The following is a 20,400-nucleotide window of genomic DNA, read 5'->3' on the forward strand; positions in this document are numbered from 1 at the left end:
ATATATATGGATAACGAACGTCTCTATAGAAGAATATGAATAATGAATAGTCTGTAGAATCTGATCGAGCCCGTCTTCCTATTTGTAATCGAATTCATAGAGCTGCTATCTGTCCTATTTCCGCCTTTCCGATGAACGTTATTGAACAGTTTAATTGACTGTTTCATTGATACTAAACAGAAATGGGTAAAGCTGTTTAGAAGCAATCAGAGCTAATCATTCACAAAAAATATACATCATATTACAGTTAGCTATAGCTTTCACATTTATTCCTCCTAAAGATAATGTATGTCTATAAAATTTTCTCTCGCCCAAAAAAACTACGTGCCGCGAATCACTATCAAAGCTTTAACAGTACCGCCTATCTAGTTGATGTACTAATTTCTCATTAATTAATTATGAGCTTGAAACCAACCGTACCGGTTACTCATATGTCACCAGCTTAATCCTACACAGGCTGTGAAACGGAGTTCGATTTCTTCGTTGAAGGGTGTTGTTTTCTCTAAAAGTTCTATTTTTCGCAAATGCTAATATATGCCGGAACAGCAAATTTGGCGCCATTTTCTTGAAAGAAACTTGGCCAATCAGACATCACTGAAGTAATTGCCAGGCGGAACCGTTGCAAATGCAGACGATTCTTAATTCCATAGAGATACGCTGGGGCACAGGCTTCGTGCCCTCGGTAGTAGGATTAATTTATTATTGGCAATTTACACTAGCAAACAAATTACGTATCTCATACAGAGTGGAATCTGGGCTATACATTTTCCCGTGGATCGCTCCGTTCCGACTTAGCACGATAAGATCACGTGTTTCAAAACACATTATGAAAATTAGAATCGTGGTAAATTGATGAAAGCTTCGCCAGGGGTCATTGGAAACATTTTCAGCATTGACGTGAGAGCGTCACATCTTGCGACCTGCTGCTCGAAGCCCGCGTTCGAAGTCAGAGAATGCCATCGTATAAAAAGCTTCGCTTTTCTGCCAAAAAAAAACGTATACTATCAAAAGCTGATTGGTAAAACCCTACGCCAAATTATCGCCAATGGTGATAATAAAACGTTGCCTTGGTGGTAACACCAGTATATGTTAAATACATCTCGAGCTATCGCGACTACAACTTAAAGCAACACAGCGAAAAAATGGGTAGACAATAACCAGTGGTTACGGTTCATGTCATGATTAGTTTTTAGCTATAATAGCCCCCTGCGTAGCATTTTTATGGGACTTTGCAAAAAAGGTACTCCTCCCGTCAATTCGGCGCTCCAAAAGTTAATACAAATATGATGATTTTTAGCCCCCTGCTGATCGGGAATATCTTTCTGTAAAAAAACCCTAAAAGTTTTGTTTTCATCAATAATAAACTATAACACACAAAAGTCAATATTACATTGCAACGGCAGCATTCGCCGCAATCGAGTTTCGGCCAAACGATGTTAGAGCGACTTCAATTAAATATGTCACTCCTTCTCGTGCGACCTCCTCTTGAACTACGGTGATACCACCACTAGAAAACGTCAGAAACGAATATTTTCAGCGGAAATTTTCCTGGCCGACGTTCGCCGGCCCGGGTCAGAGGCACCGTCCCCTCTCAGCGTTTCAGACGGCACGGCTGTCGCCACTTTTAACTCTAGCGACGAGCAGCAGCACTTGCTGCTACACCAAAGCACCAGGATCAGCGTCATCGCCGTTAAAGCCAGCGTAGAAAAGAGGCAGACGTAACCGAGAAATTGCTGGGTGCACATGCGTATACAGATGCGTACCCCGATAGCGAAACAACAAAACACCGAAACTGCCGCCGCTTAATTCTTTCTTCCGTCCGGATGACCAGCCATCGATGAATCGGCCAATCAGTTCGACAAGGCCTGAAGGTTTTTTTGAACAGAGATTCGTGAACACAAACGCTGCCTACGCAGCCAAAGAGCAAAGGTTACATAAATCGACAATAGCAAATTTTAGAAGAAAAACTTGCTATTGTCGAGTAAAGATTTTTCTAGAAATATTTATTTTGACAAGCTTTATATTTAATCCAAGCTTCACATAAACAAATGCAATATCTATCGGCTTAACATACCACTGCTTCGAGGCACCACATCGTCGAGAGTTTGCCTGTATGCCATATGCAGAACACGGTAATGCTGATCGATCACCAGAACAAAGGGCCGCACTTGATCGGGCAAAGGGGTGCTACGAAATAAACTACTTCCTCTACTACTTGAAAACTAACGGAGCTCGTAAGTCCATTTCATCTTAACAATCCAGAATTTATAATACCGGTATAATAATAAGTAATAGGCACTAGCTACTGAAGAGCCTATTGGACGAAGAAAAGAAGATCCTGGTTGTGTAGCCGTTCGGTTGAGTATTTACAACAAAAAGGATTCGCTAGGTTTGAGTCCGCTCTCGAAACACGTCAACCGATTAGCGACAGACATTATAAATTTACTTACTGGGTATTAGAACCATAGGGTAGAATTCGATGTGACACATTTTCGACGCCGCGGGCACATTCAAATTTTTTCGTGTTCTAATTCGGGGCTTCCACATGTTTTTATACTAATTTAATTCACACGTTACAGTTACGTATTAGGATTTTCACTAAAGCACACGGACTACCTTGTTCCTGCTTCATCTACATTCGCGGTATTAACGACGCTTGAAAAACGGATTTATGTTGAGTATTTCGCAAATGTTTTTGTCTACGTCTTAAATTTTGTAATTCACATAAATGTCCGGATCGTTGTCACTGCCGTTCCGAAGCGAAGCGTCACTTTCTGCACGTGTCTCGGTCCGTGTCATGATTTTCCCACCTTTCGACTTGGTCCGTTTTGTTGGCATCGCCACCATTGTCGAACCGCTAACGATGCAGGACCAAGAGCGGTTATTTATGAGATTCAAAAATATCTCAACATGTCAAGAAGGAGCGCGAATATAGAATGAAACTAGAACCCGATCAAGGCGCGCTGTCTGTCGGACAGACGTACACGAATCAATGTACATTCAAGGTAACAATTATTTGGACTGTATTAAAACGTCGTAAGGCTAAGCCTAATAGCACCCCTAAACGGCTACAGCAAAACAAGTATACACCATAGGAAATTGAAAATAAAAATCGGTTAACCCCCTATAGTTGACGAGCTAGAACACGTGCGACCGGTCGTACAGGAGATCGCGCGTTCTGCCCGAGGCATATATTTGTGGAACAACCGAGAAGGATGTACTCCAACTGCTCCATATACACTTATACATGACTTGCAAAACTGTCCCCTAGCACTGCTACAACCTGGATATTTACTTCGTTTGTGCACTACACCGCTCCTTCCTGTATTCCTTTCTGTTGTGAATGAACGACAAACTTTTGAGCTGCAATACCTTTTTTTCTCTCTCTCTGTCTGTTTCTCTCCTTCTATATGTATGCACCGAGGGCTTCCGTCACTTCGCAAGTAGGGAACATAAAAGAACCAATAGGCCCAATCGATTGAATTACGTGCTTATTGAGCTTGTTAGATACTTAGCCATTGCACAACAAAATAAGGGGTACCGTCGCAAACAGTTATCTAAAAATCTACAATATTAGATGGGGGCTGCTGGCAAACTACTTGCGCCAAAAACTTGTATGTTCTTATTGATTATATTTAGTAATAGTTTTAATCGCTGTCGTTATCGTCGCAATATATTGGGTCGTGTTGTTTTTATCGATCGTTGCTACTGCTGCTGCCGAAGCTGGTCCACTAGCTAGAATCCTAGTCATCAGAAGTGGCGCTGAGCTTTCGCGTCTGATAATTTTCACTTGTGAGCGACTGAGTAACTGCCTTTCAGCTTCTACAGATACTGCTAGTTTCTATTAACAATAACAGTAGTGAACCGTCAGCGTCTACCCGGTAGCCGTTGGCACATTAATATGTGTGGTAATACGGCTCGTATCTATTATTGCTATTACATTATGCAATCATTACGGTAACACTGCTCCCATCCAAGCCGCCGTAATTTCATTGAATCTTCATCGTTCCCCGAACTATTACAGTTCAACTGAGTCTTATCACACGAAAAAACTAAATACTAGCGTTGATCCAGCGGTCATCACCGTGTACCGAAGTACATCTACTCACATGTATTGTTCAAAAAAGAATAGGAGGAAAGGTCGCGGGAAAGCGGAATCGTGCATTGCGTTTCTATCAACTCAATGAACAACAACGGCGGCGGCGGCGGCCGTAGCGTTACGCTAACGAACAAACGCCAGTCGAGAAGGTAGACTGTGTTTGAGTAAGACGCCTCCACAGTTCGCGCGTCATTACGAACTGCAAACGGTAAGCGATGGAAAAACCGCGGCCTTAAAGCGGTGTTTTTATTTTAGATCAGTTTTGTGTCGTCGACCGAAATTAATTTAACCGGTTAGATAAATAGATATATGCACGCACGTAATAAACGTACGTTTGTGTCTAATTAGCCTGACTTATGGAGAAGTCGAAATAAAGTTGGTAGTTTTTCGAATTAACAAAAAACACCGTCGATACAGTATGAATTGAGAGAGACACGCGTTATGCTTGACGATAAAAGCACACAATCGCTGCAGTGTAATAACTATAACGGTCTCTAAACAAACAATATTAGTGGACGAAACAAAATGTGTAGTATAAGTAAGGAGATAGACGAAAAGAAGACGAGAAGAAGAATTAACGTTGAAGTCATAAAAATTACGTTAGATGGAAAACAACGTTTCGCAAGTTGCACAATTTTCTTGCACAAGAAAGCCATTGTTCTAATCGTCTGCACCATTTAATAAATAGCGGGTCGAAGGATCAACGGCAGATCGTGCTTTTTTTTACAGCTTACACTGAAAAAGATTTAGGAAGTCGATCCTAGCATATAGGACGGACATAACAATATCCAACAGAAACGACACCATAACGTACGTGGAAGAGGAATGTAACGGGCGCATCTAACATAATTGTTATTGACTTACTAATTTTGGCTTGGCTGTGCCTACCTGATTACGAAATAGATTAACGAGTCCCGTAGTGACAGTATATATATTCAACGTGGCAAAATGAAGTCCGAACGTTAAAGCTGCCCTCGTCACCAAATAGGCTCGTTAAATAAAATAGCCGTTTACGCCTCATGTCGATGGTGGGGCATGCTTCTGATTAATTCATAGTTAGTAAGATCGCCAGTCAAGATATGGGATTCTGTGGTTGCTGTGGTACTAATTCACAATTATTCGCACCCACGCAGAGGCATCCGGCAGGCGTGGTACGGATCTGGTCATTTTGTTTATACTGCTTCACTGTGCTGCCTGCCCTTCCCAGCATTAGCCGGTTCGTCACCCACGCCTTACGCTTGTCAAGTGTAAACAACAGACGCACAGGGCGTCTGACAGGGCGATCAGTAGAATGAAAGCGGGCATCATGTCCGGTACAACGTATGCCTTTTCATTGTGCTTTCCTTATCAGAATTGGTTATTTTCCCATTGATTAGCTCTACCCTTAGCCCTCTTCAGTTCGATTAACACCTTCCAGGGGCTTGTGGCCCTTGTAAATGCTACGCTGCGATAATACAGATGCGCGCAGTATAATATTACGCACGACGACAAATCCAAATTGATCGTTCAGTTTTGTAAGCTTACCGCTTTCATGGAGTTGATGAACTCGACCGATCCACAAGACACTACCCGACAAAAGTGTATATTCATAAAAAAAGATCATCACATATACGTCCGATCTTGCAAGTCTGCGGTACATCTAAGATATACACGTTCTTATATACGCAAACGCGCACATAGGTTTGATAAGCAAGACGCTGTCGCGAGGATGAGCTGGCGTGACAAGTTCGAAAAGCGTAAGTTCCATACACAGCGCCGAAAAAGTTGCAGTTGTTATGGTGTATCATGTAAAAGCATGTGTGGCATTGTTGCTATTATCATCGACACGTGCTCATTCTGTGGACGGCTAGCCATGCAACGGGAATACGTTTATCAAATGAACATATGTACACGTGTTTTTGTGCGTATGCGTGTACTTTCGTTGTAGTACAGCGACGTAACAAGTTGATTGGTACATGGGACGCTAGTGCTAACACTCAATAGTACTTGTTACTAGTGAACGGTTACTGATTGATAGGACGATGCGCTCAATTAGTCATTTATGTTTATTACCGCCATTCTAGCACGAGTTGTTTCTATCGCGGCCCTGTCATTTACGAGCGACTTCGACATTAATAGTAGCTCTTGGCGGTTTGACTAGAGGAACTTAACGCATCTGGCCTGTAGTTTTGCTGGCCACAAATGCAGACCAGTTTCATTGCTGGGTTCGATTTTAGTAGGACTTAGTTTTTGATAGGACTGGAATTTTTTTGGCCTTTTGCCTTCTGTCTATCTGAATATATATGCTTTGACTCTTTACTTATTGTTGACGTTGTGATACGATCTACGAGTCATCCCTAAACGTCGAACACTGGTTAGAGATACGGTCAGCCGCACGCACAGTGACCGCATTTAGACCTTAGAGAAGCATGCGAAACCGTATCATTGACGATTGTAGACGTGTTACACCATTGTTGATGTTCTATGTTTTTGTTTTGATTTGACGCCAGCAAAAGGATATTAGCATTGTGAAATTGACGACGCCCGAATACACTAATATCAGAAGTATATGCTAGCGGCTTTGATGGCCGTTACACAATGTTTTTCAATAGTACAACCGCCGAGGAAAAGATAGTCACTATTTACGACGATGTCTTTTCCATCGTCAATTTAACTGTTTCAAGATGATATTAACTCAATGAAGGAGTGCGAACTTTTTCTCTTATAATTGTGTTTAGTCGGTCGGGTTTGTACTCATTTAAAGTGTACGATGCAATTAACTTTGAGGAAATAGTGACTACTGACATAGCGGTATCTTATATGGACTACATGATGTTTTCCTTCTCAATGTCCTTCTGTACGTCTGTCTGACCATCGTTGCAGCGCAAATTGCACTAGACAGCAGGATATGTCCTGTTAGATTACCGCCGTACGATACTTTCTAGTAGGAAGATATTTTCCTTGACTTCATTAGCAACATACCAGACGTGGGTTAAGCTAGTTACAGAAGTAGCTTTTTTTTTTTTTTTTTTTTCTATGCACCCGTAACAATTAAACGTTAGCCACATTTAGCTTGGAAATTAGTTTGGCTCTTGGTGGCGTGCAGCAGCTGGGTGTTACGCAGGCGCGTTACCTTTGAGTTTTTTCACAGGTTACAGAAAGTGACGGTCGACGTCAGCAAATTTCCGCTACGTTTTCGCATAAAGCCCTTCTAGCACGCCTAACAATTCGGGTTCGAAGCGAAGTTAGCTTTGCAGCTCTCCTTTCCCAGCTAACACTGTTAACGATGATGCTCATTAACGTGCTTCGATGCTAAGAGTCGTGCTAGCATGCTTGCCCATGCCTTCGTCATGGCTTTCGGCCGACTACGGTGACCCAGACAACAGTCAACCCAATGGCGTCGTCATGGGCGGTGCAATATTTCTAATGTTAACAGCAGTGCGAAGATGAGTGAGTGAATGGGGTCTACTCGTTGAGTCGCACCGCATTGGCTATCGGTGGTATCACTATTTTAGCGATTCTCGTTTTAAGTCGATGAGACCCAGGACGACGTGTCCTCAGTCAGGAATGTCATGATGATCAAAAGGCAGGACGACGAAGAACAACATGAAATTTTCGACAGTTCAAAGCCTTCTGAGTGGTGCTGCTGCTGCTGCTTCGCTTGTGTGGCCCAGTTCGTTTGCATGCCGTGTGCTCAGTTGATCTGTCCTTCTTGTAGCAGAGCAGTTGCTAGTAGCTGGCAGTTATAAAGACAACAAAACACAAACAGAGTAACACAGACGACCTTACCGCCCTCCCGAAAGAACCTGAGCATGTACCTGTACGGAATCGTATCTCGTGCCATACAAAGCAACTAAGATAAACACTTGATAGTTATACAACAGCATCGAACGTAGTGTCGCACACGTAATGGACCTGACGTAACTAATGTGACCTTGAGCTTTAACTCCACAACTGTTTTCATTACTGAACAACTACAGGCCTTTTTTGTCCGCTTTGTCAGTACTTCAAGAAAAGCAACAGAAGAGGAACACCAATCAAAGGGACAGCCATCTTGGATCGTTTGTCCAAGATGAACGATTCCAAGGCGATTGCCCCGAAGTCGACGCTCAAACTACGCAAGTTTTATGCGGCTGACATTGTGTTGTTTATGCTAACAAATTTCTATTTGTTCTTTAATGGACAGCGGGCAAAAAGTGCCAGTGAAAATAGCTAGCATGGCTGGTGAGGCTGGCAAACTCGACCACAATTCGAAGTATGACGTATCATTATAGGTGGAGTAAATAATTTTTCACATGCCAAAGGCCTAGAATCGATTATTTTCTGAGGGTGGATTCGTGGTATATTCCACTCCAACATGACTTAAATGGGCCATTGTAACGTTGCTACAACGGTGACCGTGTACAGATAGTCAGTGAACATTTGAATAATTTTTGCCGCGCACACCATCGCGAAATATGTCAGCTACCCGGTTGAATCTAGCATACGTCTCAACACCAAGACCAATTTGAGCTGTGCTATGCGAGCAAATTCAGAGAATGTATCACCGTTGTACAGAATACTACATCGGAACGTTAAGCTCGTACATGTATCGGGCTAATGTTAAAGAGCAAACACATATTTAACCATTCATCTATCAGTTACTTTGGCTCGTTTTGAAGCGAAATGCAACACCGAAGCGACACTATACCATCAAAGCCCCGCGAGCGTTTGAGGTGTGATCGAAGTTCGTGCCCGTTCCTGATGCCGCTACAGTTTGAACACTCGGATCAGTCAAACTTATCTTTCTTGAAATCTGCAACTTCACGATGATCAGATATCGGCACAGCATCTGGTAACAGACCTGTAAAGCTCACCGACGCCACAGCCAACGTCATTCAACGGTTCTGCCACGTCATTTTCCGGTTTACATTTCTGTGTGCTTCGGTGATCGATGTATACTGTACTGTGATTTACGCCGGACTTTTCTACGCTGCTTGTCCGACGTTATAAGTTGATGCGAGGTACGAAGAAAGGACATTATCCGCAGCCGCTGAACGTGACGAGCGCCGTGCACGTATCTGGGGCGATGTGTGCACCTAGCCCCACCCGATTATCTACTGTGACAGAAATCAAAACAGCCTTTTGATTGTCGCAATTAAAGTTATAACTCCGTGACAAGCTTTATCCGCATCATAGAAAACGCCGAAACATCTTACTAGCCATTATGTGGTGGTTCGGACGGCAGTACGCTCGTGACTATGCCTCAGCGAAGTATATGCAGCCTACGCTAAGCAGAATAAGGGCTAACGCTTTCCAGCAAACATTTTTATCTGGCCCGTCATTTTCAAATGTGGTTTTTGCTACTAGCTAAAAAACATTTACCTACGAATCATAAATACGGTAATGAAGCAAACAAACCGTTGATGAGCTATCGAGGCGATCGCTAATAAGAAAAATGCATCCTTATAGAACAAATACGAAACTAGCATTCTATTAGTAACAATCCTGCACCACAAAAACTGTAATACACCCAGCGGCCAAATAGCGTTCATAAAAACGTTGCTTACGCCAATTCGAAGTTCTCAGACTTCGGAAAAATGGCACACCACGCAACATGGTTACGCAAATGACAACGGTAGTAATGTTATAGCTAAATGATGCGTTCCATTCAATAAACTAGTGTGCAGTTACTCATAACTACAATAAACGAGACTGAAGAGACAGGGAAGATCACAACAAGTTCCTAGGAGAAATAGCATCATTTTTAGTGTTAGTTGTAGTGACAAATAAAAGGTTTACTTGACAATAAACAACAATATAAAAGTGCGACTTTTTTTTTATAACTACCATACCATGCGTTAACTTAACCGTATCGTCCTCATCAGTTTAACTTAACAATTGTCTCGAGTTAATATATCGAAAAGGTCACCAGAGACTATATATGCTGCGACTGCTATTTGTACTGTGAACAACGACAGGCCACAAAACCATGCAGCCGGCAACGTATAGCGTTTTGCGGATAATTTTCAATAGCTCGTCGAAAATAATTTATGTCAGTCCTGCGCAGCAACTTGAAGTCAATACGTTTTGGGTCATCTGAGGTATTGGTCGAAGTCATTATGTCGATTCGTTTGCATCGGGCACAGACTAATCGTCCTAGGAAGGATACGCTATCCAGGCGAATGCACACGCATACTTTTTGTCTGGTGTTCAATGCCAGCTGAACGGGCCCTATGAAAACGATCAAATATATGATTACATATTATTTTTAGCAAGTCGTGTATCTCCTAAATAGTTAGTTTTTTGCCAGTAGCGCCATTTAGCCTGTTTCACAGCTTCAGACTCCCAAGGATGTTCCCCCTCGTAACTTGCGCTTGTTGCCATAGCCTCATTTTACATGACGACGATCGAAATGCCGGTGGTACCACCAAGCGATAAGAACGGATGCAATCAATTCAGTAAATGCGATTGTGGCGCGGCAATTTCTAATATAAACGACAGTGTTAGTGTAATTTAGAAGGTCCTAGTAGTACCACAATAATAACTGACAGGTGACACGGCGAAACGATTCATTTGGAAATGTTGTCAATGGTCGAGAAATCAACTCTGACCCAGTTGTCAGCCAGCGCGCTTTTAACTCAGCCGGGCTAACTGACTTCTCCTTCGCCTCAGCCTTTTCTTTCGTTCTTTCTTTCTCTTGCCGTCGAACTCCGCTGTCCTGGAGAAAGGAGCAGTCAACGTCGTCAAACAATACTTCTCCTTTGATTGGTTACTTTATGAACTTTATAAATTTTTAGACAAACGCATATTGGGTTCAAAGTTTGTTCATATTGAAATTGTGTTGTTATATATCGTTTTCAATGTGATCCTATTTACAGCGATACTGACGTTAAGATCATACAGCGTTTGTTGGTCATTTTTATTACCTCGAAGTAGCTTTTCAGATTTATGAATGGCCTGGCCATATTTCTAAACAACGCTTCTCAAATTCCGTGCGTTTGCTTCCGTGCACTCTGTCGAGTGTTAGGAAGTATCATCAGCTGTACAAACGACTATTCTTTTGTTCAGTTAAGTTTTATTTTGTGTATCATTTACCCACTGACAGAATTTGTGCCTTCTCTGGTTTTTGACAAACCGCGATCATCAACAGCGCTCGGCCATATCCTAACAAAACGGCACCCCGTGAAAATTAATCCATAATACAAGTATGTTACGTAATTTACGCGATATTACTTGCAACCTTGACAATTTTAATAATATCTTGCCTCATCCCGTCCATGAGAAACAGTAAATGAATATTCAGATATAGTACTGGTGGTAGTGATATTAAATATATATATAATTAAAGTTAACGCTCCATGAAGTGTTAATACTGGCTCTAGGGGAACCCAGTTAAGGACTGCCTTTCATTTCGCATGTTCGGTGGGTATTGTAACAAAAAGTATAATCAAGCGTTGTCACAGCTGTCAACGTAAAATCTGAAAACAAAAATGGTTAGCGGCAATTTTCACAGCCTCTTCTATGAAATATATAAAAAAAGAACATAAGCAAACATTTAAAAAGAGGGAGAAATGAGTAACAGGTATCGCTTTGACTTTGACAGAAAAACTTAGCTACAGCCGTGGCAGAGATATTACAAATTTACTGTAGCTCTCTTGTCGAGTAGTTGACTTAATAGTTTTGAAACTATTCGAGGTGATAGTTAGGTGTTGGTCTGTCTTAAGTGATATCCCGCTTGGAAGTGGAGTACTTACTTAGATGACATGATGATAAGGGCAAAAACAAGGAAAAAAAGACAAGCAAAAAGATTGTGACAATTATCCGAAAGAAAATCGTGGCGTAAGAATGAAATACATAGGCAATTATCATTCCGTTCCTGTTCAAGATGATTCTCTCTAAACTAGGACAAACAATGTAAGACACTTAACAGGATATTCATTGTTATCCAGAATGCATAGGTAAACGCGGTAGAAGCGCTTAATTTCCCTAAATGAGGATTAAGCATAAAAGCTGGAAGGTTATATTTAAGAAGAAAGATTTCACGACAGCTACGTGCTTTTGATATTTACAGATTAATAATTTTCGACAGTACGACTATCATAACAACGTTCGTGGAGCGGTTACCAGACCTCCATTATCTGTAGACTGATTTATTGCGTAAAAGTGAAGTGCTTATAATAATTTTGAGTTTTGTTTAGCGTTGCAAATAGAAAAAAGTCCAGTAAAGATATGATAATAAGGCCAAAAAATGACAACAGTCATCTCAAGTTTAGTTCAAACCGATATTCAAAGTAACGGTTGTCAAATCGTTCTTTTTGTTTTGTGGCGCCCTCTAACGGCTTTTTGTGCTACGATATGACGCAGTTGCAACGTGCGAGTTCATTTTCTAATGTTCAACAGTCAGATAGACTGAATTGTGCGGAACCGCAGCGTCTAAAGCTGGGAAATTAATTCCAACAATAACGATTCCCATAAAGACGCCGGCCACATACAAAATGAATTGTAACGGCTTTTTGGATGTTATAGGCGGCTCCACGTTTGCTGCTTAACCGTGTCTACTATAGCGGACAGGTCTCATATAGTGCACAAAATGCAGAAACGGTGCTAGTTCTGGTGCACTTAATGCTGTTGGTATCGCTGTTGTTCCTCGTCATCGTAACGTCGCTCTAGCGATTTTTTCCTCGGTGTGCAGTGGTGGCCACATTAGAACGCCACGAGGGACGTCGCTGCGTCTAGAGGTCATCGTAACGACAACGACAGAAGCAAACAGCGCCAAGCCATGAAGCGAACTGGGGACTAAATTAAAGATTGAATGATAGTCTAACCATGAGACGCTGGGCAAACTACCTCCCATAGGATCACACAAGCGAACCTATCGGTACCACGAGCAACAGGCATAATATTGAAAATATCAGTAATTCTGGTGACAACGATTTTGTCGCTCTATATAATGTATGTTTAAGTTCAATATAGTAATCAGAGCGCCACGCCCTCGTCTAGTGTACATTACCAGCAATATAGAACTGTGCTTATTATTGCACACTTTACTGGAAAAGCACATGCTTAACTTTTATTTTATATAATTTATTAATGAAATTATTTTTTGGTTGATACGGTTGTTGACTTTCAAGTAAGGCGCCTATGCCCGTTTCTCATAAATCTGCTAAGGGCATTTTCGTAGGTGTACGAACAGTTAAAAGACGTCAGTAAATAAGAATAATGCGACGGCAGCTCCGCTCAAACATTTGCTTATTAGATGGGGTTTAGATATTTGCCTAATGCTGGGTTCTATATAGAATGCGTACGAACTTTCGCTTTTATCAAACGGACAACCCAGCCCGTCTCACTTATTGACATCATGCCAAAATAGCCTAGTGTCTATATCATAATCTGTCCTGTAGTTTTACTCTGATTATATACACATACATATAATGATCACTATAACGAATAGTAAGCACATATGTGCTGGCATAGATACTTTACGATACTTGTACTGCAATGGTTGTCGCAATCAGGAAGCGTCACGATAAACGACACATTCGTCTGCTCTCCCCACTAACAAGCAGACACTTCCGCGCGTTTACCAGAATACTGGCTGAGTAAAAACAACATCAACATAAACAAAGCAAGCTTGCCCTGCCTCCTGTCGTCATCTCATTTCGATCGTCGGCTTACGACAATTTTGTGTCGACAGTGATCATATGCGAACAGTGTACAGCTGGCCCATGTAAGAAAGCGGGTCGACTGACATCGTCCCGAACCTGTATAGCCAAAATGAAATAAGCATAGCTCACAGCAGACTATCTATCTAATTATATATTTCAAAAATGCTAATCGCGCAAAACGACGGTTGCGTGCGTGCACAAAGTGACGACTATTATACAGCGGAAAGTATTGAATCTAAAAGATAGACTAAACTAAAAAAACAAGCCTCTTTTATGTATATGCGTTTCTTCACATCATACATGTATGTATATGATTAAATATAAAATGATCACAGCGGGCGCGCTGCTTGTAGGCTAGGCTGATAGGACGTGATTATCTATAAATAGAGAGGTTACCTCTTTGTTTCAGCGTTACAAAAGGCCGGGCTAGATTAATGCACAGGTTCAATTAAACAAATTTACAAAAAAGCTGTTAGGGTGATAAAATATTTTTTGTATCCTATCATAGAAAAACAAACATTAATTAGGAAACGGAAACGGAGGAGAACATACACCCGATTAACGTGTAAGGCGCTTCCAAAAGAAAATTAAATAAGATTGTCGCTAATCATATTCATCGCGCAGGTATGCTTTCCTACTAATATCGTGGCGGTAGTTCGCCTTCTCACGTGCTTTGCGATGAGGTACTGCAACTTTCCTCGTCAAAACCCTTTTATAAATATATGTCTTACCTAAAAAATAAAGAAAAGTAAAAAAAACAAAACAGAATCGAAGTAGTTCATATGATGATCCTCGCAAGAGTAAAATTGATGTATGGTTTCGTTTATCGATAAATAGGTCGAGTGGTCTAAAGTTCGGACGCCCTGCTGAAAAGATGTAATTCCACCTATAAGACACCTAGAAATAATCTAACTAGATAAAACGCGGTTTCGCTAGATCAACTAGAGTTTAGGACCTTAAAGTTCATAATGGTAGAACGATTAAATATAATATCACCAATGCACGAATACGACGACGATTTGTTTTTTTATAATTTATTTGTTACTATTTGTCATCAGTAAGAATTGAAATGTTACCCACGCTCAAACAGAAACTAGATAACATAACCCAGTCATTTGGACTGACGGGAACGGGGTCTATCGTTAGGATGAATATTAACCTCCTTGGCGATTGCCGGCAAATTTTTCACAAACTGGTTGAATATCGAAGACAAAAACGAGATAATAATACAACAAACGTTGATCTAAATGTCTTTATTTTACTTTTAGTAAATAGACCACTTATTTTGTTCTACCATTCAACCTTGAAGACATTCAATTCGATTGAATTTTCTGAGCTGACTGGTATGCCACCAGTAATACCGACAGGCGTTCCTTTTCAAAGGAGTTAAACTGAAAGACCTTCCACGAGATCATGTACTTGATCACACTGAAATACAAGTGACCGTTGCGTTCAATGAAATGTCCTATAGAAAAATAACACGACGACGACGACGACGACAAACGAATTCATTAAGAAGTTACCGGAACTTCTATCGTCCGGTATCGCTATTCGCTATTTCGTCGGTAGACGACTGGCTTCTAGCACGGCCAACTGTCTATCTATCTATCTATCTATACGCGAGATTAGCAGATGAAAAGAAGGGGACAGATCTAACCTACTTCGTAAAAATGTGTCTCAAATACCTCAAGCGTTCTCTATGATATTGTTCTATATGATCGTATTGATCTTTTTCCGATCTATCAAAACGCAGTCGTGCAGGTTCCTAATTAGGTTTCAAGCAATGATAAATGAACGCATGGTGTTCCATTTGTACATAAGTTATTCTGTCATAGTTTATTAGCGTCACTGATTTTCAAGTCTGGTGACATATTTTTATAGCTTTGATAAAACATTTTATACATTAGTCCAGATAGGAAATTTAGATTTAAACAAAACGACGAGTCTCGATAATCCCAAATACGATATTTAAATTTTTGCTTTATTAGGGCTACACAAATTACGCAGATGTGACAAACCATTACGATGAACATAAAATAATCCAATACTTCACAATGTATAAGTTCAGAAACACTTACAAAAAATGCCTCGATTGCGGTACAATAACGCTCACCCTTGTAACAGAACCTCAAATAAGTCTAATCAATGATAAGTGGGCTAAAAATTGTTTTACACGTGCTATATTTGTGATATAAAGCATTTTCTGCAGACTGAATGGCTTTTAATACAGAAGGATGTGTAGAGAAAGAAAATAGCCAAAGCAAAAAACCAATTCGGCCCAACGAAAGCTATGAATTGCCTCAGTATCTCATGCTTACCCCGTTTCTCACACGCAAAACATGTAAGTACATGTGCTTACTGTACATCTATATAGACAATAGACCTTACACGCAGAACAGCGGAACGACTCTATATTTAGTATAATTCGCTGAGGTATAACTGAAGCATTCATTTTGTGCTTTGCTAAAAGGTAGAATGTAACTAAAGTCTGCTATATTTGTTGCACCCATTAAATTGGCAAGGGGACACATTTTTTACGGTGGAGACGAAATACTCACGGCGACCTCTGGCTGTAAAAAATAGAGAAATTAAATAACAGTTGCTATAATTAACGATAACAGGAACAACAATAACAGTTAGGATGACCTCCACAACTGGGTTAAAAAAACGGGTCATCAGATTTTTACGCTGTAAGAAGGAAGTCAGCGAAGTGCTTGAAAAAAAAAATTCGACATGTTGATTCATACATTTTCCTTTTTAAGGGCTGCTGTTTTTATGAGTACAAATTTTGCCTGGCGCCGTAGTCGGCGTCCTTATCACCAGGGCCAGTGACATCACTAATAGTGCGGACACCGCCGAAGACAGGACTACGACTAATTGCTTAACACAAAATGCGTTTACGTCCTATTGCGGTAATAAATTATATAACACAATGTACCACTAGAGTGAGCATTAAGGGGTGAACGATGCAATCCTAGTTACTTATAGCTGTCCCGCTCATCCAACCAACCTAAATTTCGACTCTTTCAGGAAACGTACGAATAAGCCATAATATTTAGCTATGGCGGTAGCTACTCAAGAATGCAGACGATTGTCACGACGCTTAATGACGGTCAAATTGTTGTTTTTATTATTATTATTATATATAATTACTGTAATTAAAATGAAAGTAGTTTAATGAATCTTTTTTTCACCGGCGCTTTCCGTTAGCTATGCACTACCTGCAGCTATATATTCATGTCTAAAGATAGACGGTAAATATTTTATCCCAAAAAATCTCATTAGAAATGAGAACGACGATCATGCTATAGTGCTGATGAAGCGTTAAAGCTGATGAAACTTAGCCCTAAAATTATATTTGTGTATCCTTTTGTTTCAAATGGACATTATTGTCTACGAACTAGAAAATTGAGCTTATACGCAGGTGATCAATTTTCTATATATGATTTTAGATTGTATAAAAAAATCCAAAATTCTCCGACCGAAGCGAGTTTACTATTTTGTCTTACGCCTGTGTTGCTCGTTAACGATAAACGAACTGGCAAGCCAACTGACTAACGATATATATCACGAGACAACTCGGTCGGCAAAAGAATTTTTAATAAAAGAGAATTTAATAATAGTAACCGAATAGTAAAGAATATATTAACTATTAAATTCCCCAGTCTACTGTAATAGATCACCCGGCGGGACATGGCTATGCATATATGAATCTAGCATATATCACTACAAAATAAAAATGATCATATTTATTACGGTTGCTAAAAATTGCGGACCTGTGCTTTTGCGATCTATACGCAAATTATGTCGAATAGTATATTTAATTCCTTTGTCGCGGCGATAGCTCTGATATGTTTCAGCGCTACGGATGCAAGTTCCTGCTTTGGCTAAGACCTACAATTGTGCCACTACCGGCGGAACGCCACCGGATCGCGACAAAGTTCTTAGCAGCAAATATATTCAGTAATTAGAAATGGTAACATCGGTAAGAGTGACTGGCGCCGCTGCTAGTGCCGCTATTATCATTGTATCGTAGCAGCTGGCTACCTTATGCTTGTTCCATAGTATTTAAAGAACGGATGTAAGCATCTAGTCACGTCCTAGCACCGAAGAGAAAAAAAGGTCCGCAATAACGGCTATGGCCACAACCTTCACTAGCATGTATACGATGAGACATATAGGACCAGACCAATAACGGCAATAAAGTTAGCAGGAACGGTGGCGCATTCGCTTGCCCGCTCACGATCGACTTCCGGACTTCAATGAGCCAGGTCGTTTGGATTGCTTCGATCGTTGCTATAGCTGTCGATGAGGCGGCGAAGCTGTTGGTGCTGGCGAATGTTTTTTGCTAATGTTTAGCACTATTAGTTATTCATCAAGCGAGCCCTTGGGATCATCTGCCTTCGGCGCTATTCACTAGCTCCCATTAGGAATCCAACGAGGGTGGGTCTTCTCTAACAGATTCACGAAGCGGCATAGCAAGCACATAAACAACCACTGATCTTCACAATAATACCTTGCCTGGCTTAATTTGTTTGTTTTTCTTCATTCTTTATATTCTTGATAATTAATATCTGGTAGTAATTTTTGCTAACGCTAAGACCAGTGCGACAGCACGTTTGTTGACCATGATTCCAATTGTAGCGCATTCAAAGAGACGTGCATTAGCCACGCAGGCCATACCCTCATATGTTATGGTAGTGTAAACGCATTGGAGTCTTGAAAACTACCCCTTCATTGTATGATACCGACAACCCGCTCTTCTATGAGCTGACGAGATCGCTCAAAACGTTTTTAGGGTACTACAAACGTTTGATGCCGCCAGAACCTGCCTCTCGATTATCGCTGCCTTGCATAGTGGTAATACTTCGTAGGCGGGTCGATATTCACGTCACCTTTTTTAAGGTAGGCAGACACGCCATGTTCGAGTTACTATTCGAACCCAGCTATCCGCGAATGCGTATGTTTTCAAATATTTTCTATGAGTAGGTTTTTTATGTGTTTGTGCACGTGCTCGAAGCTGTACGACTTTGAAGAGATAGGAAGCACGTACCTATGTCCAATTCCATCTAACAGAGGCCTGAGAGCGAATTTATCGGCTTGAATCACGCGATATCGCTATAAACATACAAGCGGACACCATATATTAAGCAATAGCTAAAAGGGCCCTGTTTCTTGTAAACGGATGCAGGACAAAATTTGGCAAAATCTGTGTTATAAAGTAAATCTGTCCGCGTGTGTATATACAGAATGTTGCATGTCTGAACGTAGCAAGCGGGCGCTTTCCTATGGCCAATGGAAAATAATAAAAAGTTATCATTAAATAATGTGTAACCCATTCAAATGCGCGACAAATTAATTGATCGTTACATGAAATGTGCCGTCGTTTAATCGTCGCCTACGACAGCCACTGTGAGAGACCGATCGCGTGGCATAGCAAATTTAAATCTTAAACGTTCATTCATTCATGGCATAAATAGCACAGTACAATGATTATTATTCAACAAAAAAAAAATGACTAGCACCCGACCTAGGCTGAGAAAAACGATATGTGTAAGCAGGCAGGCAGGCAGGTAGGTAGGTAGGTAATATAATACTGGCTATTGAGACAGCCACTTTAGAAATGGAGGCGCTAGATAACGTTACTCAGAGACCTTTACTCAAAATAGTAAAGTTAGCTATTTCCGCTTTTGTATCTCAAATTTCCTTGCCAACAGATTTACACAAGAGGCTACCGCGCGCTGGACACCTACTTGACTTGTATGACTATTTTCATTGCTGCCTGAGCTAGACATCTTGTATATAACTAAAGGCTTTGCTTTTAGAATCGGTGCTACCATTTAACATTACTTTAGAATGTCGGGGGTGTGACTACGAAACGCACAGCGTTTCTACGTGCCGTTTAGAACTCATGCGAGGCTAAGTTTAGCAGGCGAAAACGCTACGGCCACATCATCATGAAGACATTTTATATCTGACTGTGACTCCGTAGGGCCAACTCCACTCCAAAAGTGTCATCTATGCATTGTCTTTCTTGCGAGCTTCATATACAGCTGTACGATGTTTTTCTACCGACTAATAAATTGATTGTGTTTTGTTTTGTTCCCTATGTACGCACTCTTGCCCGCTCCTGCCTAGAGAAGCTTAGATTATCTGTCAAGACCATGTTTCAATCGTTTTTTTCACCCTGGCTATAATTTTCTCCTCATTGATTTATGCCGTATTGAATCACCCGTCTCTTAGCGCACTTAAAGGGATTTTTATTTCGTTACCTTTTTTCCGTCTCCGTCGGGGTCACGGTAACTCCTTACTCCATGGTCGCATGGCCAACACTACAGATAAACCTATGTTGACATGTATATGGTGTAAATCAAGATTTGCCAGTATGTGACATCGGCGCTGACACTAGTTCGCTAAGTTAAGAGCGGTTGCAGAAGCACAATGACAGCTTCCCGACCCGCCCTCTCAAAAAAAACAGAACTTGAGTTTTTTTTGATCCGTCTTCATTCATCTACCTACTGCGCAGGGCTGAAACTTCACAAGGAGCCGTAAAACGGCAGCAATCAACATCAGATTGCAGAGCTGTTTCAATTATGAACTCCCATCGAACTTCCCTTCGCGGTTGCCGCTTTGGCAGCTGTAGCAGCCCGCTATTACGAATCTGTGCCAAAGTTT

General features: G+C 41.0%; 1 protein-coding gene and 1 long non-coding RNA gene across 2 annotated transcripts in view; both read right to left on the reverse strand.

Annotated features, from left to right (window-relative positions):
* Positions 1 to 20,400, reverse strand: part of Clic (chloride intracellular channel protein 5) — a 54,413-nt gene that overhangs the window by 11,610 nt on the left and 22,403 nt on the right. The gene's annotated exons all lie outside the window — the stretch shown is intronic.
* LOC147756876 (uncharacterized) lies at positions 9,801 to 14,441 on the reverse strand. The gene is made up of 2 exons (XR_015325077.1): positions 13,544 to 14,441; positions 9,801 to 10,291 (listed from the first exon to the last, which is right to left on the reverse strand). It is a non-coding gene; the product is annotated as an uncharacterized LOC147756876 (long non-coding RNA).

This window comes from Varroa destructor, unplaced genomic scaffold (assembly GCF_002443255.2).
Source record: "Varroa destructor unplaced genomic scaffold, Vdes_3.0 BEIS01000003.1, whole genome shotgun sequence".
NCBI classification, from domain to species: Eukaryota; Metazoa; Arthropoda; class Arachnida; order Mesostigmata; family Varroidae; genus Varroa; species Varroa destructor.